General features: G+C 38.3%; 1 pseudogene; it reads left to right on the plus strand.

Annotated features, from left to right (window-relative positions):
• The first annotated feature begins 245 nt into the window (after nt 1–245).
• LOC147475656 (33 kDa ribonucleoprotein, chloroplastic-like) lies at nt 246–26,057 on the plus strand (annotated as a pseudogene).

Consider the following 26,057-nt stretch of genomic DNA (forward strand, 5'->3'; position numbering starts at 1 on the left):
CGGTTTTTGCTAATTCTGGAAGTGAGAAAATAACCTTTGTTTTTTTGTTTTTTTTTTCGAGTTTAATTTTTTAATTCATATTCAAATGTATATTATTTACTATCCTTCATTTTGGGACTATATGTATGAGTGAGTTTGTTAACATGTCAAAATGTAAATTATGAATTATTAACATATTTTGTTTGAGCGAGTTTTTAATTTGTTACTTCTGGAAGGTGTCAAATTACTTGATAAGAGTGGAGACAATGTGGTTAATAGAAGCAGCAAGTCTGCTGAGATACCGTATAATTGTGTCTTGTACTGTACATTATTAGCGTGTGGTTATTAGTGCTTGTGAATTTAGTTTGTATTGAATTGTTTTAGATGGGAAGACAATTAAGAAGCCCCGTCATCCATATGAGAAGGAGCGTTTGGATGCAGAACTGAAGCTTGTTGGAGAGTATGGGCTCCAATGTAAGAGAGAACTCTAGAAAGACATTGTGTCTAACAGGCTGGAAGTAGATATTAAGGTGGAAAAGCAAACTCAGAGTCAAGATGGAAGATTTATGGGGGTAGTTTACAGCAAGTTTAAATGTGAAAGTGCAATCCAAGCAGAATTAATAGAAGGGATTCTGGTTTCAATAGGGGTTCAGGTGGTGCATATTACTACAGTGTTGTTGGTGGTGAGAAGCAACTAACATATTAGTATTTTCATTATCTAGTTTGTAATATTAGGTCGGTGATGGGTTTTAGAATGTGTAAGAGAGTTTGTGTGTGATAACATACAGCAAAGTATTTCTATTTTAGCATTAGATAAGTCTTTAATTTAATTGTATGTTACATATTCAAGTATATGTTACTTCTGTGTGTGATAACATTCATCGTCCATTTAATTGTATGTTACATATTCAAGTGTGATGAATATGAAGAAATGGTACTGTTCGGCTCTATGTTTCCGAATAGAAGGTTTGAGTAGTCTACAGATATATGTTGTAAGAAGTGACATAACATATAAGTATGACAGTTATAGTGTCATATCTACTCGTAAAGCTTATATACGACAATGTATAAGCTGTGCACGATAATGTATAAGTTGTGCACGACATTATATAATAAAGAAAGTTTATATACGACAATGTATAAGCTGTCTTACAAGAGTATGAACATTCATTGTTCATAGCAAGGCCCAAAATATCGCCGATATATATTTTTTTTGGTACACCGACATGGATATATTCGATAAATCTCAACCGAATATTAAATCCTTTTTTTCCTGATATATATTGCAATTTTCGATATAACGATATATATCGACCGAAATATACGATATATCCGATATAAATTGTTGACTTTAATCAATATTGTTGACTTTGACCAAATATTGTTGATTTTAACCGATATATTGATGATATTTCCGATATAATCGACGATATTTCCGATATATCGACATACAAAACAAAATTTTGACTGGTCAACAAAAAAATATATATCTCCGATATTTATGATATATATGATATATATCGGTTTTTGGGTACATCAAAATATTCACCAAATTTAATATTTTGGGCCTTGGTTCATAGTCCAACAAGAGTATGAACATTCATTATTCATAGTCCAATGGCTTTAAGGTATGAACACTAAAGCCTGTTGATTTTTTGTGAAATACCAGGGATTAATGGCTTCAAGGTTTGTTGATTCACACACAAGGAATACCAAACAATAGAAACAAGAGAAGTAACTTTTAATATTATTAACTCAAACTAAAACTGAAAACCCTAATACAGACTACCAGCCATTATATAGGCGAAATACCCTAATTACCACAAAACTCAAAATTTTCCAAAAATAGAAAGTTTTGGGATAACCACATATTAAGAAACTACCAATCAAAATAGAAATAACCCAATTGATCAAATTGAAAATTGACTCTCCTATAAAAAGATATAGCAAAAACAAAACTTTCCTAAAACGGTAAAAACGTGATTTTGAAAGCCTAAACAATGAATTTAAGGCTCGAAAGGGTGGTGCCCACGGCAAAACAGTGGGTTATGCTTATTTTGACGTTTCCAATCAAATATGGCTACGTCTATGTCTTTCTGACTTTGTTGCCCGCTTTTCTAGTTCATTGACATACGCATTGGCAAACTGTACTGCATTAACTATGAACACTGAATGTTCATAGTCCAACAAGAGTATGAACATTCAGTGTTCATAGTCCACTAGGAGTATGAACACTGAATATTCATGGGTCAATTTGAGATACCCCCCTATTATCTCTTCCACCTCATTACCTTCACATATTACTTCAAACACTTCACCATCCCTAATTGAAAATCTTTTAGGAGGCACGACCACCCATGGCTACAAGCCAGACCTTAAACAGCCATATGAATGTATCTTCTGTCTCATCAAGTAACAATATGCAACCAAACTAAATTGACTGCATATGATGGTTGACTCCAGTAAAAGGGGCAAAACGCATAGAGTATGCATTAGTACGATATGTGGTATCAAAAGAGACAACATCCACGAAATACTCATACTGCACTCGAGACCTCCCATCAACCCAGAAAAAGTTTACTGCAGTCCCATTTTGATCTAGATCAATGGCGTAGTAGAACTGGGGATTCTCGGCACTCTTCTGCATAAAATAGTTAAGCATAGCAGTTGCATCACCTTCTTTAGGCATTTTTCTGGTCGAATCGTAATGATGGTTCCAACAATCCCTCCTTGTAAACCTAAGTTCTTCCCCATTAAAAACAGTTGAAACTTTGCCGACTGGTAAACCATTTTCACCAAAAATTTCAGTCAACCTCTTCGCCACTTCAGGCATATTTTTGTTTGATCTCATGCAATTTCTCTTTACTAGACTAACCAAACCGTGGCTATGGTCATTTTCAGCACAACTTACATAGTATATATCTTCGTGTTTTCTTTTCGTAACACGCATTTTAGCGGGCAACTACACCTGATAGTGCTAGTATTTCTAGAAACACCTACTTCTCCCACTTATCTCTTGTTATGGAGCCTTTCACGAGAGCAAACCATTAAATAGCCCGTAGCCAAATCCACACCATTTTTTTTCCGATCTGTCGACCGAACACGAGTCTCAAAATCCCTCTTGTTGACCATACTATTTGTAGTAAGTCTTTGCGTCGTCAACACTACTAAAAATCATACCTACAAATAGAGCAACTATTTTATGCATTTCTCTGCCCAGGGATTTATTGGAAGAAGACCCAACAACTACATCTTCTTCCATACTGATAGTTATATTTTCTGCCATTGACTCCATTATACACATATTTCGGTTTGATTAAATTATTTAATCAAAAGATTCAAATATAAAATCAATTATTCACAAAGCTCTGTTAAAGTTGATTTTTAGAATTTCAATTTTGGGTTTGATTTTTGGGTTTGATTTTGATTTTGGGTTTGATTTCAGTAGTGGAGGAGAGAGTGAGAGCACGCGAGAAGGTAAAAGTTTGTTTTGGGTTCGGTTTGATTTTGATTTTTGATAGTTAAAATGAAAATTTTCGGTTTTGGAGAGAGAGAGAGAAGGTAAGGGTTTTGATCGCAAAATAGAAATGAGAATTGAGAGAGAGAAAAAATAATTTACCAAAATACCCCTGCTCTATTTAGTTAAGGCAATATTTGGGCCTTTGATTTCTATATATCACCCTTATCTCACACCCTTCCTGGTCCCTCAGATCTCATATCAAGATCATCAGATCTAATTCATTTAAAAATCACGAAATTTCAAAATTTGAAACTATTTCAAAAACAAAAAAATGAAAAAATGCGAAATTGGTTTGGAAAACTCATCTCGGTCTTCTTCTTCTCCACGCGAAATTGGGTTCTTCGTTTTTGTACTTTTCAGAATAAGTCTTTGCCTTCTGCTTCTAAGTTTAGTTGTAAAAGATGTAACTTTACTATCCTCTCTCCTAAATTTATCTACTGTTATTAATTTCTTGGTGTAATTTTCTTAGATAGGAATGAGTTGACATTTTTTTTGTTCTAATTAGACATTGTATGTATAAAGTGGTCTTTGACTTTGTTGCCCAAAGTGGCCAAACTTTATTAGTGCAATTTAAGGGTGGGGTTTTTTTTTTTGGATGATGGTGATTATGGGAGGGCATTTTGGTGTTATATTATCATATTAAACAAAGAAGTCTTTGGTTTGATAATATGGCTTAGATTCCTTTGGTTGATGACTGAGGTAGAAATTATTTCTGTGAACTTAAGTTTGATTTCTGTTTGGGTATTGAGTGGTTAGGTACAGTGATTTCCAACTTAAATATCCTGACTACATCCTTCATCATTTTGGTGAGCTCTGATAGAGTTTTAACTAGCATTTTCGGTGAACTCTGTCAGAGTTTTGAACTCCAATTGACCACCTTTTTTTCATCTTTTATTTTGTTAAGTAGGACTTAATCTTTGTTTTCTTTGTCATTGTTTTTTGGGTTGTGATTCTATTTGCAGATAGTATATGATAGAGTTACTGATAAAAGTAGAGGATTTGGTTTTGTAACAATGCAAACTATTGATGAGGCTAAAGACACTATTAAAATGCTTAATGGAGCTATAAGTACTTTTAAACTTTAATGTTTCAAATTATACTTACAAATTTGAACTTCGCAAATATTTAGTTTAAATGGAACTGTAGATACTTGGTAATTATGCAACCACGGTTATAGTAGAAAATTTTGTTGTGTCTTCCTTTTCAATTTTCTAGCACACACAAGCCCAAAATGTATTCATATTCCTTGTGAAGTATCTTGGTATTTCTGCTGACATGTTCATTATTATATGGTAATGTTGTCTTCTTGGTGGTTACTGAGAATATATTGTTGATGGTGGCTTGATACACAGCTAATGGGCAGGCGAAGTGTGAAAGTGAACTTCCCTGAAGTACCTCGGGGAGGAGAGAGTGAAGTGATGGGTGTTGGAGTTATCCCTCACATGAGGAGAGGAGAGAAATCAGTTCAGCTTGTGTGGAAAAGACAGAGCGCGCCCGCGCCCTCTAAAACCTATTCTGAAGCGTGCCCCGCGCTCAAGTGCCTGGACATCGACTCAGGCAAGAGCGCGCCCCGCGCCCTCCACAACCTATTCTGAAGCGCTCCCCGCGCTCAAGTGCTTGGACATCGACTCAGGTAAGAGCGCGTCCCGCGCCCATTGTAGCACAATTCCAAGTACGCCCGCGCCCATGCCTAATTTTGGCAGGATTCTATTTTTGCATAACCGCGAGTTTTGCATTATCTATTGGGGTTTTTGGCAAAACCAAACACACGAGAGACAACACAGAAGTTAGAGAAAACCCAATCTTGAAAGCTATCAAGATTGAGAGATAACATTTACAGAGAGACAAGCCTGTAAAGAGAGAGGAGTGATCTAGTAAGGTGAAAGACTGAAAAGAGATATTGTAATCTTCATTCCCACTTTATAAAAGGACTAGCTCTTGTAGAAGTAGGCACCATTGGCCAAACCTAGGTATATCTTTGTGTTGTGGTATGCTTGTTCTTATCTTTACATTATTATATGTTGTTAATAGTTGTTCAGAGAGTTGGGCATGTTAGCTAAGTTGTAGTTGATATTTATAATTTGTCTGGAGTTGAAGTGAGTTCAAATACAAGTTATCTGTGTAGTGTGGATCAATTGTTATTGCTTAATTCCCCAACAAGTGGTATCAGAGCCTTGGTTAGATTAATCTAGGGTGTTATCCAAATCTTGGTCGGAAGGTGTTTGACAAAATTCCTGAGAGAAGATTTGAGTTTAAATAACTTGTAGAGATGGAGCATTCTATTAACATTCGCATGACTAGTCTGAATAGAGCGAACTAAACCATCTGGAAAGCAAAGATAGAAGACTTGCTATACTGTAAGGACTTGGCACTATCCATTGAGAATGGGGGAGTAAAACCGGAAAAGACTGATGAAGGCTGAGTGGAAAATGCTTGACAAAAAAGCGATTGGGTACATTCGACAGTGGATTAACGACAGTGTCTTCCACCATGTATCCCAAGAGACTACCACTTTTGTCTTGTAGAAGAAACTCGAAAACCTCTATGAGAGGAAGTCTGTCGGTAACAAAGTACTGCTCATTAAGATGTTTGCCAACACGAAGTACAGAGAAGGTTTTTCAATGCTTGAGCATTTAATAAAGTACAGAATACCATCAATCAGCTGCATTTGATGAAGATTAATATGGGAGATGAAGTTGAGGCTTTGTTCCTATTAAACTCTTTACCTGACAGTTGGGAGACGTTAGCAGTCTCTTTTCATAGAGCCGCAATAGATGGAGTTATTTCCATGGAGATGGCTATGGGGGCATTGTTGAATGAGGAGACAAGAAGGGGTTCACGAAGCAGCTCCTCTCACTCAGAGATACTTGTCACAGAGAAGCGGGGAAGAGGTAAGAGCAGAAAACCATCTCATTCTAGAGGTGATGACAGAAGTAAACCTAGGGGTGATACTAGAACTCCTAAGGCAGAGAGACAGTGTTATTATTATGCCACCAAGGGTTACTTCAGGTATGAGTGCAGAACACTGAAGAGGGATAAGAAGAATAACTATGTACATGAAAACATGGTACAGAGGAACAGAAACACAAATAGAGATACTACCGCACTAGTCGATGATCTAGTGGGAATTGTGTCAGAATGTGGTGTGTGTTGTCTTAGTACCTCATGCCAGGATACATAGTGGGTGATAGATACATGAGCATCCTATCACGTCACACCACACAGGGAATTCTTCAGTACCTACAGCCATGGTGAATTTGGTAAGGTAAAGATGGGTAACCAGGGAGTTTCAAAGATTGTAGGCATTGGTGATGTTCATGTAGAAACCAATGTCAGCTACACCTTGACACTCAAGCATGTAAGACATGTCCCTGACATTCGGCTAAGCCTAATTTATGCTGGGAAGTTAGATGATGATGGCTTTCTAAACTCGTTTGGTGACAGGGTATGAAAACTGAGTAGAGGTTCCATAATAGCAGCCAAAGGGAAGAAAACTTGCTCTCTTTATAAGCCACAAGCTAGTTTGTGTAAAGTAGAAGCAAATGCGGTAGAAGAAGAAGCTTCCTCCGAACTGTGGTATAAGAGACTGTGTCATATGGGCGAAAAAGGGATGGAAGTTCTTGCCAAGCAAAAGGCTTTGCCAAACATTAAAGGTTAGCATTTAAATAGATGCACTCATTGTTTGGTAGGAAAGCAACACAGGGTGTTTTTCCAAATATTCCCTTCTCTCAGAAAGGATAATGTCCTTGAGCTTGTTCACACTGATTTATGTGGTCTTATGAGAGTAAAGTCCCACGGGGGAGCTTTATATTTCTTGACCTTCATTAATGATGCGTCAAGAAATATATGGGCCTATAGTCTGAATCCCAAGGATGAAGTACTTGGCGTGTTCAAGACATTCCATAACATGGTGGAAAGAGAGATAGGGAAGCTTTTGAAGTGTATTCGCTCAGATAATAGAGGTGAGTACATAGGGCCGTTTGAAGAGTATTGCCAGAGTCATGGGATTCGTCATGAGTAGACCGTTCCCAAGACATTGCAACAGAATGGAATAGCAGAGAGAATGAACATGACTATTGCAGAGAGGATGAGATGCATATTGTCTCACTCTAAGCTATCTAGAAGCTACTGGGTAGAAGCAATGCGTACAGCCGTGCATGTGATCAACCAATCGCCATCAAAGCCTCTGAATAGTGACTATCTAGAGAAAGTATAGTCAGGTAGAGATGTTGATTATGGATACTTGAGGGTATTTGGGTGCAGGGTGTTTGTGCATATTCCGAAAGATGAGAGATCCAAGCTTGATGACAAAGCCAAGCAGTGCATTTTTCTGGGTTATGGGGATGAGAAGTTTGGCTACAAACTCTATGATCCGATTAACAAGAAGGTAATCTGAAGTCGAGATGTTGTGTTCTTGGAAGACCAAACCATAACAGACTTTGAGGAGGGTGAGAAGGATAAGAGCCCAAAACTGTAGTTTTAACCCTGTAACAGTCATACTTTTAGACCAATTATGTGAGTAATAATTAAGAGTTAATACTGATTACATGTTTTTATGCATTTCAGGCTTCAAAGTCAATTATGTGCAGAAATGTTCCACTTTGATGAGATAAAGGAGCAATGGTTGGTTGCTAAGGAGTTCTGTGATTAAAGGCTAAGATTCAAGAAGACAAAGCCTTTCTAAAGCCCGGTCAAAGCTGAAAAGTCAAAGTCAACGCGGGCAGAAACAGCACACAAAGTCAACAGAACTTCCGAAGGCCGTATCTTTGGACTCAGACCTCGGAATTGGGTCTACCTTATGTCAAAACGATCGGCTCGGAAAGAGCTTTCCAATGGTCGAAGCCTTAGCCCAATCAGAGGAGCAAAAGTGGACGAAAATTCTGTTGAAGCTAACTGCAGCTGAAGAGGCCTTTTTGGATTGAAAGAATTGGGTTTTGGGCCTGATTCTCTGGCCCAAAATATGGCTCCAAGCCCATGCACGATTTTTGGATCTGAAACATATAAAAACAAAAGCTTAGCTCTTTGTTAATGGTAGCTAGTTAGACCTAAAACTATAAATAATTATAGATCTAGTTTTCATTAAATAAAATTAAGTTTAGTTCATTTCAATTCTTGTTTTTAGATTAATCTTTAAAATCATTGTTCTTCATTAGTTTGATAAATAAAATAGCTAGTTTGTCAATTTCGATTTTGTCATTTCAATTTATAGATCTAATTTTAATTCTTGTTGAGTATCATTTTTGAGTTGTTAAATTAGATTGAAGTATTGTTAGTTAAATTAGCCAAGTTAGAATTTTGGTATGATGTTTAGTTATAATTCAATGAAAAATAATGGTTTGATGAATCAAGGCTAAAACCTCCATTAGAGGGGTTGATGAAGCCTTGATGAAAACTTAGTTGTATAGTGTAGAGTCGTTGTAGAGTCTATTCCATTCTAGAAGGTCGTGTTTCGCCATGAGAATGGGTGGACGACCTCACATGTTAGTTATAATTGGCAGAAATGCCATGCTAATTAGGGATTAGAACGAGCAATTCTTACCGTAAGAATGTAAGAATTGGATTATAACAGCCTATGCTAGGTGATTAAGTTGGACTCGAGGTGGATTCATTTCCCCTCTAATTCTTTATCTAGATTCACATTTCAGTATTCCGTAGCATTCCGTTATTCGTAACTTGTCAATTGAATCCACCCCGTAGTATAGAATTCCCCTTGTAAATCTCTCACTAGACTTAAGACCGATTAATTAGACTAGAAAACATTCCATGCTAAAGAACTAGGAGTGGAATGAATTTGTTACTCCACTCTATTTAGATAGAATTGAGAGTAGAAAACTTGATAAATTAGGCTTGTAATCAATTTTAGTTTACTTACGTTTTGAGTTTTATCATTCATTTCGTAGGTAAACTATCATTTTTATGTTTATCAAATGGCACCGATGCTATCTTAGTTACCTTTAGTATTGTTTTCATAGTATAATTAGTCATTTTTAAGTCCCATTAAACCCACCCACCCTTGTTTGATTCATACCGGTTGTGCTGTTCAAAGATTGAAAAGTTTCTCGAAAAATTACACACAGCACACACCTGCGCTTCAAACGCTGGAACCCTCGAGCGACCAGCCAAACACCGTAAATTCGAAGTTCACACCGAGCGCTTCTGCTTCAAAGTGAGCACTCCACTCTAAACTGAATTTTGCCGGATTTCCACAGGTTTGTTTTGAACCGATTTCCTAAGTTTTTCGTGTTCTAACTTGTTATATACACCGAACACGCCAAAAACAAGACGTTATTCATAAAGCGAAGCAAGGGCCTTCAGGTATTCCTTTCTTCCACACCTCGCATCTCTTGTTAGAGGTTTATACTAGTATATCAGGATTGTTTAGAGTGTTGACGTGTTTAGCTAAGTTTGGTCTTAGCCTTGTATGAGATTAAGGTCTGGTCGAACAAAAACACCGAACGTAATTACACGATAACGTTAACAAACAAGTCTATCTAGTATACCACCCACTACACCTCTAGCTACTATTTCACACACCACACCTGACATAATGGCTGAAGAAAGAGAGACTCCTCTCTCCGACTTTTACAAAGCCTTGAGCGATAGCCCTAAATCTTGCATCGTTTTAGCAGAACCAGTGATGGATTTTCGAATCCCCCCAAACATATTTAATTTGTTACCCATTTTTCATGGTTTAGACCATGAAAAACCTTATCAGCACATGCGTAGGATTGAACAAGTCCTTACAACATTCCACCATCCTACGGTTGGTGCGGAACAAATTAAACTGAGGGTATTTCCCTTCACTTTAGCAGATAAGGCGGTGTCTTGGTTAACTGCCCAAGTGCCTAATTATGTGGACTCGTGGGTTAAACTTGTTCAGCTGTTTATGGAACATTTTTACCCACCCCTAAAGACGGATGAGATGCTTTCCAAGATTCATTTCTTTCGACAAAATCCTCATGAATCATTTTCAGAGGCTTGGAATCGTTTCACCGATCTCCTTATAGAATGTCCACATCATAACCTAGCGAAAGACACATTTGTTCGTGCCTTTTTCAAAGGACTTCTACACCACCATAAAGAAGTCCTTGACATAATGAATGGGGGTAGTTTCCTAAGTAAAGGAGCCTCGGAGGCTTACAAATTTTTAGAAGATCAAACTAAAGCTTAATAGTAATGGGGGGTAGTGATGATATCCCCGCTCGCTAGTTCTTCTTCAACAGTTAAGGCGCGGGTATGTTCGAGATGAAACCCGATCCAGAACTTAACAATTTAATCGAATCTCTAACTAAAAAGGTAGAGGCTATTTCTGTTCAACAAAAGCCTATCCCCGTCATGAATGTCAACTCCAACCCATGTAATTTCTGTTTGAGTCCTGAGCACCCTGACTCCTATTGTCCTCTCGCCTATGAACAATAACAATTAGAGCAAGATAATGTTTGCTCCATTAATAGCTATCCTATTCCTAATGCCCCTTGGAGACAACATCCCAACTTTAGTTGGTGAAACAATCAACAAGTTACACCTCCAGGGTTTAATAACCAAAATGTTAGGCAAGCAAACAACTATAACCAAGCTCCACCTAGACAAGGACAAGGTCATGGGAATTATAATAATTATAACAACCAAGCGCAACCACGACAAGGTCAGGGTAATTATAATAGTTATAATACCAATAGAGGTATCGTTCCGGTTAACAATAATAACTATCACACCCCGCCCATAAATAATCAACGTGAGATAGTTCCAGTCGCACCACCTGTGACTACTACACCTACACAACCGGATCGTTTCAACATCTTTATACATGTTACCCAACAACTTTTCCAAACAATGACTCAATCAAACCAACAGATCTTACAATCCATAAATCAGGGCATACAATAGTTAGCCCAAGAGAAAGCCCAACCAAAAGGCGTGTTTCGAGGACAAGCGATACCAAACCCTAAAACAGCAAACACAGCCTTTGAGGTAAACGGTAATACTAGTACGGAAACTACAATCGTAGGTGACCTAAATGCTATCACCACTCTCCGTTCTGGAAGAGTGGTTGATAACAAAATAACTATGCCTATAGTTACCCCATCAGTACTCCCTACACCGGATATCAAACTAGATACCGAAATAGAAACTGAAGAGCCTACCACTGTAGAGGTACAAGTTAAACCACAAACTAAGAAACAGAAAGCCAAGGTTACACATCAAGTCGAGCCATACGCTAAATATAGAGCGAAACCACCGTTCCCTCAGAAATTAGCCATGCTAACCAGGGATACAAACTTTGAGGAGATTAGGAACGTTTTCAAAAATCTAACGATAAACCTTCCTTTTTCTCGAAGCTATTAAAAAGCTACCTAACCACGCTAAGTTTCTTAAAGAGTTGTGCAATACTAGGCGTAAGACCAACATACCTAAAGACGCCTTTCTAACCTGAGCAGGTTCCAACTTTATCCGAAAAAATAATGGAATTGTTAAGTACAAGGACCCTGGTCGTCCTACTGTAAAATACACCTTAGGAGAATCCCACACGACGACCGCTTTATTAGACTTGGGGGTGAGTGTTAACTTACTCCCGTTTTATTTGTATAAACAAATAGGTCTACAAGAAATGCACCCTACAAAAATAACATTTCAATTAGCAGACATGTCAATTAAGTATCCTAAGGGTGTAGTGGAAAACGTGCTTGTTAAGGTTCATGATTTCTACTATCCTGCAGATTTTGTTATCATCGATACAGAAGTCGCTAACGACTCTGTACCAATCATCTTAGGGTGCCCCTTCTTGGCAACTGCCAATGCGCTTATAAATTGCTGCGATGGTAAGATGTCCTTATCTTTTGGCCATCTTTCTGTTGAGGTAAATGTTTTTAAAATGATGAAACAGTTACCATAATCGTCTATAGATGGGGAGGTTAGCATGATTGAGAGCTTAGCTCAAGATTATTTTAACAACACGTTTCCCGAAAACCATATGTATAAATTCTTTTCTTTTGGAACTTCAGATTTTGTAAATGACTCTTACTTAAGAGGAAGTCAACACCATCCTTGAGTCCACACCAATTGTAGACCCTTCGGTTGCTCCATATACTGAGTATGAAGACTTGCTACCTAAGCAAGTATTCATTACGTAAGATGAGGACCCTGACGAAACATCTATTGACTTTCCTTCCACCCCGGTGCTTAAACCTCTTCCCCCAGAGTTAAAATATATTCAACTTGATCCGGATGGTAGTCATCCGGTAATTATATCTTCTCTGTTATCTAAGGATGAAGAGACACGTTTAATCAGGGTGATTAGGGAACATCGGTCTCAAGCGATTGGTTGGTCCCTAGCCAACATTAAGGGGAATTGACCCTAATGTTTGCACTCATCGCATCCATTTGGAGGATAACGCCAAGACTTCTCGCCGAACCTCGTCGTTTGAACCCCGCCATGAAAAGGTGGTTAGGGAAGAAGTCTTACGATTACTTTCGATCGCGGGTATCATATACCCAATCTCCGATAGCGAATGGGTAAGTCCCATTCATGTAGTTCCTAAGAAATCGAGGGTTTCCATGGTACATAACGCTAAGGGTGACTATGTTGTCACACAAGGTCCTATGAAATGGAGAATCTGTATTGATTACAGACGTTTAAATGCTATGACACGAAAGGATCACTTTCCTTTACCTTTTATAGATCAGATGCTCGAACGCCTAGGCTGGTCATGCATTTTATTATTTTCGGATGGCTACTCAGGCTATTTTCAGATTATTATTGATATTGATGACCAAGAAAAGACTACCTTCACATGTCCCTTTGGAACGTATGCCTATAAACGAATGCCTTTTGGCCTTTGTAATGCTCCTGGTACCTTCCAGCGGTGTATGCTTCATATATTTTGTGACATGGTAGAACGCTTTATGGAAGTTTTCATGGATGATTTTTCTATCTATGGAGACTCCTTCACAGACTGCTTGTCTAACCTGTCTAAGGTTTTGACACGGTGTGAAGAAAAGAGCCTCGTTTTAAATTGGAAAAAGTGTCATTTCATGGTGAAAAAGGGCATAGTACTAGGTCACATTGTATCTAGTGATGGCATAAAAGTAGATAAGGCCAAACTAGATAAGATAGCGACTCTACCTAAACCACGGACTGTCCGTGATATTAGAGCCTTTCTAGGCCATGCAGGTTTTTATAGGCATTTTATTAAAGATTTCTCAAAAATAGCTAGGCCTTTAACTAATCTGCTTTTGAAGGATGCAATCTTTGATTTTAATTTTAACTATAAGCAGGCTTTTGAAACTTTAAAAGCATGCTAACCTCTACACCAATTATCTGACCTCCCGATTGGTCTAAACCTTCGAATTCATGTGTGATGCTAGTGATTATGCAGTTGGTGTTGTCTTGGGACGAAAACTAGATAATAAGTTCACTGTTATTTATTATGCTAGTAAAACCTTAAACGATGTTCAACGGAATTATAGAACTACTGAAAAAAATTTTAGTCTGTCATTTATGCTTTAGATAAGTTTTGTCCTTATTTGGTTGGTTCTAAAACTTTAGTTTACACGGACCATGCAGCCACTTGGTACCTTCTTGCAAAGAAGAATGCTAAGCGAGATTAATCCGATGGATTCTTCTCCCCAAAGAGTTCACATTAAAAATCAAGGACAAAAGAGGGTCGAAAACGTGGTTGCCGACCACTTATCTAGACTTACAAAACGGCGATAATAGTGATTCCGAGTCCATACCGGACTCTTTTCCCGATGAGCATCGTAGATGCTATTTTTTCAAAGACCATGGTATCTTTGACATTGTAAATTATTTAGCGGCTGATGTTATGCCTTATAATTGGTCAAGAAATGAACGTAATAAGTTCTTGGACAGAGTTAAGTTATACTACTGGGATGAGCCCTACCATTTTAAGTATTGTGCGGATCAAATTATTCGTCGTTGCATTCCCCAGTGGGAATATAATGAAGTTTTATCGTTCTGCCATGACAAAGAGTGTGGTGGCCATTTTAGTGGAATGAAAACAGCCGCTAAAGTTCTTCAATGTGGATTTTTGACCTACCCTTTTTAAGGATGCCCAAGTGCATTGCAAGACGTGTATTCGTTGCCAACAACTTGGGCGAATCACGAAGCGTAATATGATGCCACTAAATCCAATCTTGATAGTAGAAATTTTTGACGTTAGGGGCATTGATTTCATGGGTCCCTTCCCTGTTTCCCACGGTTTCATTTATATTCTAGTTGCCGTGGACTACGTGTCTAAATGGATAGAGGCCATGGCTTGCCGTAGCAATGACCATAAGACAGTGGTATTTTTTATTAAGGAGTATATTTTCTGTTATTTTGGCATTCCTAAAGCCATCATTAGTGATGGTGGAACACATTTTTGCAACAGAGTTGTTGCATCCCTAGTGAAAAAGTATGGAGTTACACACAAAGTAGCAACTCCTTATCATCCACAAACTAGCGGACAAGTAGAAGTTTCTAATAGAGAAATCAAAAAGATTTTAGAAACAACTGTAAATCCTGATAGGAAAGACTAGTCGAAGCGTCTATCGGATGCCTTATGGGCGTATAGAACTGTTTTCAAAACTCCTATAAGTATGTCTCCCTTTAGATTTGTATTTGGGAAACCTTATCATTTGCCCGTTGAAATAGAGCACCATGCTCTGTGGGCTATAAAAAGTCTTAACTTTAATATTGATGAGGCGGGTGTCAAACGCAAATTGCAATTGAATGAGATTGAAGAAATCCGTAGCGATTCTTACGATCTCGCTAGGATTATAAAGCTAACATGAAACGTGTTCATGATAAGCAAAATCTTGCGCAAAAGTTTTTGTGGTTGGTCAAAAGGTTTTGCTTTATAACTCCCGTCTACATATTTTCCCAGGGAAACTAAAAACCCGTTGGTCTGGTCATTTTCTGGTTACTGAAGTCACCCCTTACGGGGCAATCACCTTGGTAAATCCCAAGGATAACAGTACCTTTCAAGTCAATGGCCAACGGTTAAAACATTTTCACGAGCTTCTGTCCCCTGATGTAGAGGAAGTCCTTTTATAGGACCCTGTAAATGAGGACTGACCTTTGTCATTTGGTGTACTTCCTTTCACTTCCATATAGTGGTAAGTGCACCATTCAGATAATCGGGCCCTCCCTATGGAGTGTGTGGCTGTAAGTACCGGATCCTAAGTCCACATTTCACATAATTCACGTCTTCCACTTTTGCATGTGTTCTCGGTTTTTGAGTCATGTTCCTCTATTGGGTGAATTATGTATTTATTGTTTTTTGTTTTCCTTATAATAAACTAATAAAAAAATAAAATAAAAATAAAATAAATAAAAAATTCTAAAATCATAGAAATAACAATCCAACAAGTCTTGGGAATCTGACTTTAAACGACCCACGTTTAAAACAAATTTTGTGTTTAAAAATTTGTTTGGGGGTGGGCAGTCGATCTTTCCATCCGGATTGCTCGAACTTTCCATTGTGTTGCTTAGGCCCGTTAGTCGTAGTTCATTCGGGTTGACGTTATCTATAACGTAGATTCCTTTCGTTTGCATAACTTACGTTACTCACGCACTTTGAGGCGTTTTCCACCTTCTTATACGTCACCCATGGTTGGAATTGAGTGTTTTATGGATCATTGGATTGGAAATTCTCTACTGATCATTTCCATAACTCATTCGCCAAAATCGGACCAGTAACAAAGCGGCAAATTGAATTTGAAATTGTGCGAAATATCAGAAAAGTTCGGAAGTCGATATGGGCTTGGGCTCAACTCGTGCGCACCGGCAGCGCACCTGTGCCCCTTCCTTCCCAAACAAACAATATCGCAATTTCTAATCCCAGAACCGCCATTAACAAAGTTTTCAACCTAACCAAATAAAAAAAAAAAAAAAAACCTAACTACACCCACACCAATCATTTAAATCAATCTGAAATCTTCTCCAAACCATTACCACCACCAACCCCAACAATTTTAAAACTCCGAAAACCACCAAAAATCTAAAAATTTGGAGCTACTGCGCCACTGACGCGCCATCACCATCGGTTCTTTTTAGTAAAGTTGTCTAAAATCGCATCCCCACACTCCATTATACAAACCCGTAGATTGTTTCAATATTTCCCATGGTTATTTTAAGACGTCGGATTTTGCCGGAGCACGCGTTTGCTGCCGACCGCTTCGCGCCATTTTACGACGCGGAGATGATTAGGAGAAATTGGAATGGACTCTGGTACTCGATTGAGGAGTTCTACCACTTTGATTTGGTAGAACAATTTTTATAAGAAGCGAGAATTGGAGGGGGATAGGATTTTCATTAAGGTAGCAAGAACGAGGAGGGAAGTAACGAGACAGTTGTTAGCTGAGCTGTTAGGCGTTACGCCTGAAAGCAACCTAGAAACGACCATTCAAGAATCCCAGTATACTGGAGTTTCTGCTTTGATGAAAGATACTGTCGTGGAGGTTGAATACAATACGAGTTCTCATTGCGTCCACCAGGCAACCCTGAGAACCAATCAACCGGGTCAGAGCTTCGGTGGATTGGTAGGAACGCGCCCTGGGAAAGAAAAAGTCACGACATCGGTCCGCAATGTCCCAGACGTTCTCGGATTTTGCAAACGAATAAGTATAATTTCTGCATCCTCGATTTAATTTTTAAGGTGATTAGAGGAGTGGGAAAAGAGCATTAAGCCTCTTCCCCGTATTGATCACTAAGATCATGCTCTCATTTAGAGTCATGCAAATATCCGCTCTATTAAGATCAAATTGCATTCTAATGCAAGTATTTATACGGATTGCATCCAAGAGACTTGGCCGTTGTCTGAAGGAAATGTAGTTGAGTTGGCAGATGAAATGGAAGATATGACATGTTTGGATGAAAATGCATTAGATAGTTGTAATTCTAATTTAGAACGCATGCAAGTGTTGCAAACTGGCTTGCGTTGCGTTTATGGTATTTGTGAAGATATCCGAGATAGACAGATTGTAGTTCGAAATAAACAAACGAACCTTCAGACAAGAGTTGAAATGCTCGAAAGGGGTCAGGAATATATCTTGTCTAACATGGAGACTATCCACCAGCATCACCAAGCCCAAGATGCGATTTCGGGATCGAGATGGAAGCACAATGCTTGTTCCGAATATAGATGCTATGACGCATGCCACCCTTGGAGGATTCTGGCCCAGACAAGTCTGAGAGGCATGAGCGTCGTCGCCGAAGGACAGATGGCTCAAGCCATTCTTCATCCCAGGACCAATCTCCATCTCAGGGTCCGTCTTCATCACATGGCTAGGTGTTCACCATCAGTTTGTGTTCGCTATTATTTCATTGTTTTTATTGTTTTATTAGTTGGATTTTAAATCAGTTGTTAAATTTAAATTTAAATATTAATGTGTTTGTTTTATGTTGTTTGGATTAATTTTTTTTTAATATAATTGGCTATTTTCGAATTGTGCGTGTTTTTATCATTAATCCCACCTTCCCGAATTGTTTGGGGGTGGTAATATTTATACCGAGCATAATTTGTTATATGATCATCTTCTGTAAAGTTGTCTTGGAGTAACGGTTGAGAATTTGGCCAATATCGGCATATCTATGATTATGTGTGGTTGTAGCATGAAACCTAGGAGAGTTTAGAAGTTATTATCTAAATCCAGTATAAAAGATACCAGGGTTGTTAGAAAATCAAGAATATGGTTTGTTTCTGTTTTCGGGTTTGGAATTTTTCTATTTTCGGAAATTGCCTTAAAACAATTTGGCAACTTGCCGATTCATTTTGGAAGCTCAGATCCTATTTAAACTACCTTCATTCTACACTCACAAACCACACTACACCCCACCATCATCCCTCACCTTTCACTCCAAGCTTTTTCTTTTTTTTCCTCTTAAACTTCGCTTCAAGACTTACGAAAGCATTTCGCCCTCTGCATTAATCGCCGAATTTTACTTAGAGCGCACTTGTGCCCAAGTTGAGCGCGACTCGCGCCCAAACACTGTAAATCCAATAACACCCGAGCGCACCTGCGCCTAAGTTGAAGTCTGACTTCAAACACCCAAACATCAGAAATCCAAAACACCCGAAGCAGACTGCGCTTCAAGTTGGAGCGCATTTATACCGCCTCAGAAACACGAAAATTTCCAATTTTCTGAGGGTTGTTCCAGGATTTTTGGGAGCTGTCCAAAGAGTAGTTGAGATGTCATCTCCTATAGTCATACCTGAACAGTCTTTCGAAGACGTGTTAGGAACCGAGACCTATGGACATTGGTTCCGAAACAGGATCCTGCAGTTAGGATGGCGCCATCTACTGGTAAGTGATGACGATTCATATTCAGCACAGCTTACTGCTTATTTCTACGACCACGTTAGTTTCTATTGTAATCATGATGGAGAACAAGAATTCTCCATCGTAGTCGATGACACGACACTAGAATTCAATAAACATGTGGTAGCTTTAGTTTCGGGATTACCAATACCTGATCCTGTTCACACATGGGGATATATGACCGATAATGCATACCTTTATAATTATACATATTTCCATGAGTATTATGGGGGAGGGGTATTTCGAGTAATGGACCAGGGGCGATATAGCATTGCCCTTGGTAGCCTGTCCCTAAACGTAGGCACCACCATGTTATTCATCCTGATGAATATTTTGGGGAATGGCGGTTCACTTCAAAACAAGCGATCTTGCTGGTGACATTTTCCTCGCTTTAGCTAAGGGACGTCGCCGATATGACATTCCTCGAGTTTTAGTCGCTAGTCTTAAGAGAGCCCAAAGCATGAGGTATAAGTATCTTCTTATGCCTGTTTTGGTAAGCCGCATCATGCGTAGTTGTTCACCTGAATTCTGTGCACAATTCACAGATTGGAAAAGGGTTGAAGTCATGAGACCCACCAATTGGGTGGTTCGCTCATTGCGAATTATGACTTGGCCGGGATGGCAGGTGCAACCTTATTTGGTCACCCCGTACATCCCATCAGACTTAATAACACTTAACATGTTAGCATTAGTAGATGATAAATGGCGGCAAGCTTGGCAAGTTATAATGGCCTGGCAGGATGCGAAGGAACCTCATCTCTTTGATGAGGAGGAGGATGTTTAAGCGGGAAATAAGGTAAGTTTTAGTTCAGTTAGTGTTTGCTTATGTCCCAAGCAATTTAATTCTGTTAACCCCATAATGGGTGGAACTCTTATAGAGTTGCGTCAGTTTTTTTTATTTCCTATATTAGTATGTTCTAACCTTGTTTTGCAGATGTTCTAGAATTTCATGCGTTTCTATGGTATTTTTCTACCCTCTTTATTTAAATACTTTGAGGACAAAGCATGCTTCTTTGGGGGGGGGCATAGAAACACGTGTAATTAAGGCATCTGTTAGGATATAAATATGTATAATATGCATTTGTTTTCAAGTTAAAAATTTCAAAAATATAAATAAATAAGTTTATGCTATATACTTAGGAATATTGGTATTGTTTTCTTTCTCTATGCTCTTAACAATCTAGAAGTCTCAATGAGCTTTTGCATCGTAATAATTGTTAGAAACTTAGGTTAATATATAGGTAATAATCTTTGCATCTATCTATAAATATATTACATGAGTATCTATGATTGTTAGCGATAAAGTTTCTCAAATCTAGGCTAGAGTACTTATTCTACAAATCCTGTGAGAATATAGCCTAAAGCCTTATATGAAAATAAAACATTTGAGAAATGACACAAGGGAGAAGTAAAATCCGGATAAAGAAATCACACGTCCACTTGCTTGATCACTATGCCATATCCTAAGCGAGAATTTAGGCCCTCTTTGGATCGATATAGCCAGAAATTCAAACCTATGAATTATTTTTCGCTAGTTGCCCCTCTGAGCCTTTCTTTAGCCTTCCATAAACTACAATTCCTTTACCCTGTTACAAAAACAAAACAAAATAAAAAATTCAACTTACCCAATCTAGAATAAGTCTGAGAATAGAATGAGTGAAGAAAGAAGAAGAGAAAAACCTGTGTAAATAAAAATTAGTTAGTTGCTTCAGAAAAAGAAAAGAAGTTTCCATCCAAGGAAAAGAAAAAAAAATAGAAAAAAATAAAAACTCCAAAAATAGAATAAAAGGAAGTCAAAAGCCAAAGAAAAGAAAAAGAAAAATATGGCTAAGGATGGAAACAAAGTATAGAAGCAAAAGAAGATAACAAGGTTTTCTCTTAGTTACATAATATGAAGACTCTATTATCTCAGACTTGTCCTTTTGAATATCCATTTTCTTCCTTCTTAAACCATCTCCTAATCCCCGCAACACCTAATAAAGACCTCTAGCTCAATTAGGAATATGTTAGTGTGATAGTAAGTGGCAGATGTGTTTGATCGACTCCGGCTTCCTTGTTTGTCATTGAGATTGTAAGGTAAAGTGTGCCCACTGCACACTTGAAAAATAAACTTGAGCGAAAAATCGAGTGGTTTTGTCTTGACATTTATGTGAGGACCTACTTAAGGACGCTTATTCGAAGTTTTCAGAAATGAACCTGCTAGGCATTTCATAGTATTACTCATAATATATATATTTGTATCATAGATGATTGATTATTATGCATATATTAGCTTAGGTTTTGACTTGGTTATTCTTATTCATTTGCTAGTGAGATGTATAGATAGTTGAGACATGAATGAGGAAACAATAGTTTTATTTCTTAGTCATTGTAGTATAGATGAAGTTTGTGAGTACCTTCATCGAAAACTCTCACGAGGCTATAACTCGGCCCACTAGGAATTCCTAGTGGTTTAAAAGCCCTTGTTGCATATGGTCAATGCAATCGCACTCAGCGAAACGATAGTAGTTAGAACTCCATTTTTTGGTCACTTATTCTAATTTCTCATATTTGCTTGAGGACAAGCAAAATGCTATTTGGGGGTGGTTTGATAAAAGCCCAAAACTGTAGTTTTAACCCTGTAACAGTCATACTTTTAGACCAATTATGTGAGTAATAATTAAGAGTTAATACTGATTACGTGTTTTTATGCGTTTCAGGCTTCAAAGTCAATTATGTGCAGAAATGTACCACTTTGATGAGATAAAGGAGCAATGGTTTGTTGCTAAGGAGTTCTATGATTAAAGGCCAAGATTCAAGAAGACAAAGCCTTTCTAAAGCCTGGTCAAAGCTGAAAAGTCAAAGTCAACGCGGGCGTAAACAAAGACACAAAAGTCGCCAGAACTTCGAAGGCCGTATCTTTGGACTCAGACCTCAGAATTGGGTCTACCTTATGTCAAAACGACCGGCTCGGAAAGAGCTTTCCAATGGTCCAAGACTTGGCCCAATCAGAGGAGCAGAAGTGGACAAAAAGTTTGTCGAAGCCAACTGCAGCTGGAGAGGCTTTTTGGACTGAAAGAATTGGGTTTTGGGCCTGATTCTCTGGCCCAAAACATGGCTCCAAGCCCATACACGATTTTTGGATCTGAAACATATAAAAACAAAAGCTTAGCTCTTTGTTAATGGTTTCTAGTTAGACCTAAAACTATAGATAATTCTAGATCTAGTTTTCATTAAATAAAATTAAGTTTAGTTCATTTCAATTCTTGTTTTTAGATTAATCTTTAGAATCATTGTTCTTCATTAGTTTGATAAATAAAATAGCTAGTTTGTCAATTTTGATTTTGTCATTTCAATTTATAGATCTAATTTTAATTCTTGTTGAGTATCATTTCTGAGTTGTTAAATTAGATTGAAATATTGTTAGTTAAATTAGCCAAGTTAGAATTTTGGTATGATGTTTAGTTATAATTCAATGAAAAATAATGGTTTGATGAATCAAGGCTAAAACCTCCATTAGAGGGGTTGATGAAGCCTTGATGAAAACTTAGTTGTATAGTGTAGAGTCGTTGTAGAGTCTATTCCATTCTAGAAGGTCGTGTTTCGCCATGAGAATGGGTAGACGACCTCACATGCTAGTTATAATTGGCAGAAATTCCATGCTAATTAGGGATTAGAACGAGCAATTCTTACCGTAAGAACGTAAGAATTGGATTACAACAGTCTATGCTAGGTGATTAAGTTGGACTCGAGGTGGATTCATTTCCCCTCTAATTATTTATCTAGATTCACATTTCAGTATTCCGTAGCATTCCGTTTTAAGTAACTTGTTCGTTGAATCCACCCCGTAGTATAGAATTCCCTCAAATAAATCTCTCTCACTAGACTTAAGACCGATTAATTAGACTAGAAAACATTCCATGCTAAAGAACTAGGAGTGGAATGAATTTGTTACTCCACTCTATTTCGATAGAATTGAGAGTAGAAAACTTGATAAATTAGGCTTGTAATCAGTTTTAGTTTATTTACGTTTTGAGTTTTATCGTTCATTTCGTAGGTAAACTATCATTTTTATGTTTATCAAGAAGCTACATGTTTTCACTAATGGTCTTGTTGATTCAGAACCAGAAGTTCCTACTGTGGAACGTGTAAAAGGCATTGAGAATACATAGAACCATGAGTTTGAAGCTCATGATGATGATCTTATTGCTCATGATGGGATAGAACCTATTGATATAGAAGATGCAGATGAAGTACATGAACCTCCACCTGAGCAAGCAGAAATGCATCCTCCTGAGGCACCATTAGATGGTGTAAGGAGGATAGACAGAGAGAGACAAGCTTCAACCAGGTATCCACCATATACGTATGTTTTACTATCTGATGGTGGAGAACCTATGTACTATCAAGAGGCTCTTGAAGGTACATATAAAGAGAAGTGGTTGAAGGCCATGCATGATGAGATGAATTCTTTGAATAAGAATCACACTTATGAGTTAGTTGAGAAACCGAAAGGACTTATGAGTTAGTTGAGAAACCGAAAGGAAGAAAAATTCTCAAGAATAAGTAGATCTACAAAGTTAAGCATGAGGAGAATAATCCTCACCTAAGGCAAAAAGCTCGCTTTGTAGTAAAGGGATTTGGTCAAAAGAATTGTATTGAATTTGATGAGATTTTCTCTCTTGTAGTGAAGATGACTTCTATCAGGGTGGTATTGGGTATGACCACAAGTATGAACCTAAAGGTTGAGCAACTAGATGTTAAGACAACTTTTCTTCATGGAGATCTTGAAGAAGATGTCTACATGGACCAGCCAGAGGGGTTTGAGGTCAAAGGCAAGGAACACCTAGTATGCAAGCTGATAAAGAGCTTGTATGGGTTGAACCAAGCACCAAGACAGTGGTACATAAAGTTTGATTCCTTTATGGCAAAGGATGGATATAAGAAGTCTGCTTCTAATCATTGTGTGTTTGTTCAGAGATTTCCGGATGAGTATTTCATAATGCTCTTGTTGTATGTGGATGATATGTTGATAGTTGGCCCAAATATCAACAAGATATCTAAGCTGAAGAAAGACTTGAGTAAGTCCTTTAAGATGAAGGATTTGGGTCAAGCAAAACAGATACTTGGGATGCGGATCAATTATGACAAAAAGAGTGGGAAGTTGTGGCTTTCTCAAGAAAGCTACATTGAGAAGGTGTTGAAGAGATTCAACATGGATCAAGCGAAGCCAGTTAGTTGTCCGCTTGGTGGCCAGTTCTGCATGACCAAAGAGATGTGTCCAAAGGGTGAGCATTAGCAGAGTCAGATGGAAAAGATTCCTTATGCATCCGTAGTGGGTAGTTTGATATATGCAATAGTGTGTACAAGACCGGATATTGCTTTCGCCGTTGGTGTTGTAAGCCAATTTTTGTCAAATCTGGGGAAAGAGCATTAGGAAGGTGTTAAGTGGATATTGAGATATCTCAAAGGCACTTCCAAATCGTGCTTGTGTTTTGGTGGAAGTTTGCCCTTACTTGAAGGCTACATTGATGCAGACATGCCAGGTGATGTTGACTCGATAAAGTCCACCTCCGGTTATCTTGTTATTTTTGCAGGGGGAGTAGTTTCTTGGCAATCTAAGTTGCAAAAGTGTGTTGCCCTCTCCACTACAGAAGTCGAGTATATTGCAGCCATTGAGTGTTGCAAAGAGATGCTATGGATGAAGAGGTTCTTCGACGAACTAGGGCTAAAGCAGAAATAGTTTGTAGTTCTATGTGACAGTCAGAGCGCCATCAATTTGAGCAAGAATTCGAGTTTTCATTCTAGATCCAAACATATACATGTGCGTTATCATTGGATTAGAGAAGTACTCGAAGACAAGCATTTGTGTATTGAGAAGATCCATACCGGAAAGAACGGGTCGGATATGATAACCAAAGTCTTACCGAAAGGTAAGTTTGATGTTTGTTGTGCTACTGCCAGAATTGTAGCACACTTCTCCTATTGATTTGGAAATTGCATGGAGGTAGCCCCCCTCACTGTTCAGGAGGGGGAGATTGTTAGAGTTATCCCTCACATGAGGAGAGGAGAGAAATCAGTTCAGCTTGTGTGGAAAAGACAGAGCGCGCTCGCGCCTTCCACAACCTATTCTGAAGTGTGCCCCGTGTTTAAGTGCCTGGACATCGACTCAGGCAAGAGCGCTCCCCACTCCCTCCACAACCTATTCTGAAGCACGCCCCGCGCTCAAGTGCCTGACATCGACTCAGGCAAGAGCGCACTCCACGCCCGTTGTAGCACAATTCCAAGCACGCCTACGCCCATGCCTAATTTTGGCAGGATTCTATTTTTAGGAACTGTGAGTTTTGCATTATATGATGGGGTTTTTGGCAAAACCAAACACACGAGAGACAACACAGAAGTCAGAGAAAACCCAATCTTGAAAGCTATCAAGATTGAGAGATAACCTTTATAGAGAGACAAGCCTGTAAAGAGAGAGGAGTGATCTAGTAAGATGAGAGATTGAAAGGAGAGATTGTAATCTTCTTTCCCACTTTATAAAAGAACTAGCTCTTGTGGAAGTAGGCACCATTGGCCGAACCATAGTATATTTTTTTGTTGTGGTATGCTTGCTCTTATCGTTACATTATTATATGTTGTTAATAGTTGTTTAGAGAGTTTGACATGTTAGCTAGGTTGTAGTTGATATTTAAAATTTGTCTGGAGTTGAAGTGAGTTCAAATACAAATTATCTATGTAGTGGGGATCAATTGATATTGCTTAATTCCCCAACAATGGGTCCAAAGATTCGCAGCAGCTATAGGGGATTTATTGAAAGTCCATACAAAATATATGCAGGCAATCTCAGCTAGAGGCTTACTTCTGAGGGACTAAGAGATGCCTTTGATGGCCAACCAGGTCTATTGAGTGCCATGGTCATATATGAGAGAGACTCTGGTAGGTCCAGAGGTTTTGGATTTATTACCTTTACAACAATGAGAGACGCACAGTCTGCACTCGATGCTATGAATGAAGTGGTAAACGTTGATACAAAGCTTAGTTAACTATCCGCAATCATAGCTACTCATGTTTAATAATTTTGTGTTGTGTATATAATCAGGAGGTGGAAGGGCGACCTTTAAGGTTAAACTTGGTTGGAGAAAATGCTGATCCCCGTTCCCAAGAAACAAAGGCAGAAGCTGAAACAGATGACAATGCCACTGCAATGCAATCTGCTAGTGCTGTATACTGTGTACTAAATGGAAGATGTGAAGTATAG

Source organism: Coptis chinensis, chromosome 9 (assembly GCF_015680905.1).
Source record: "Coptis chinensis isolate HL-2020 chromosome 9, ASM1568090v1, whole genome shotgun sequence".
NCBI classification, from domain to species: domain Eukaryota; kingdom Viridiplantae; phylum Streptophyta; class Magnoliopsida; order Ranunculales; family Ranunculaceae; genus Coptis; species Coptis chinensis.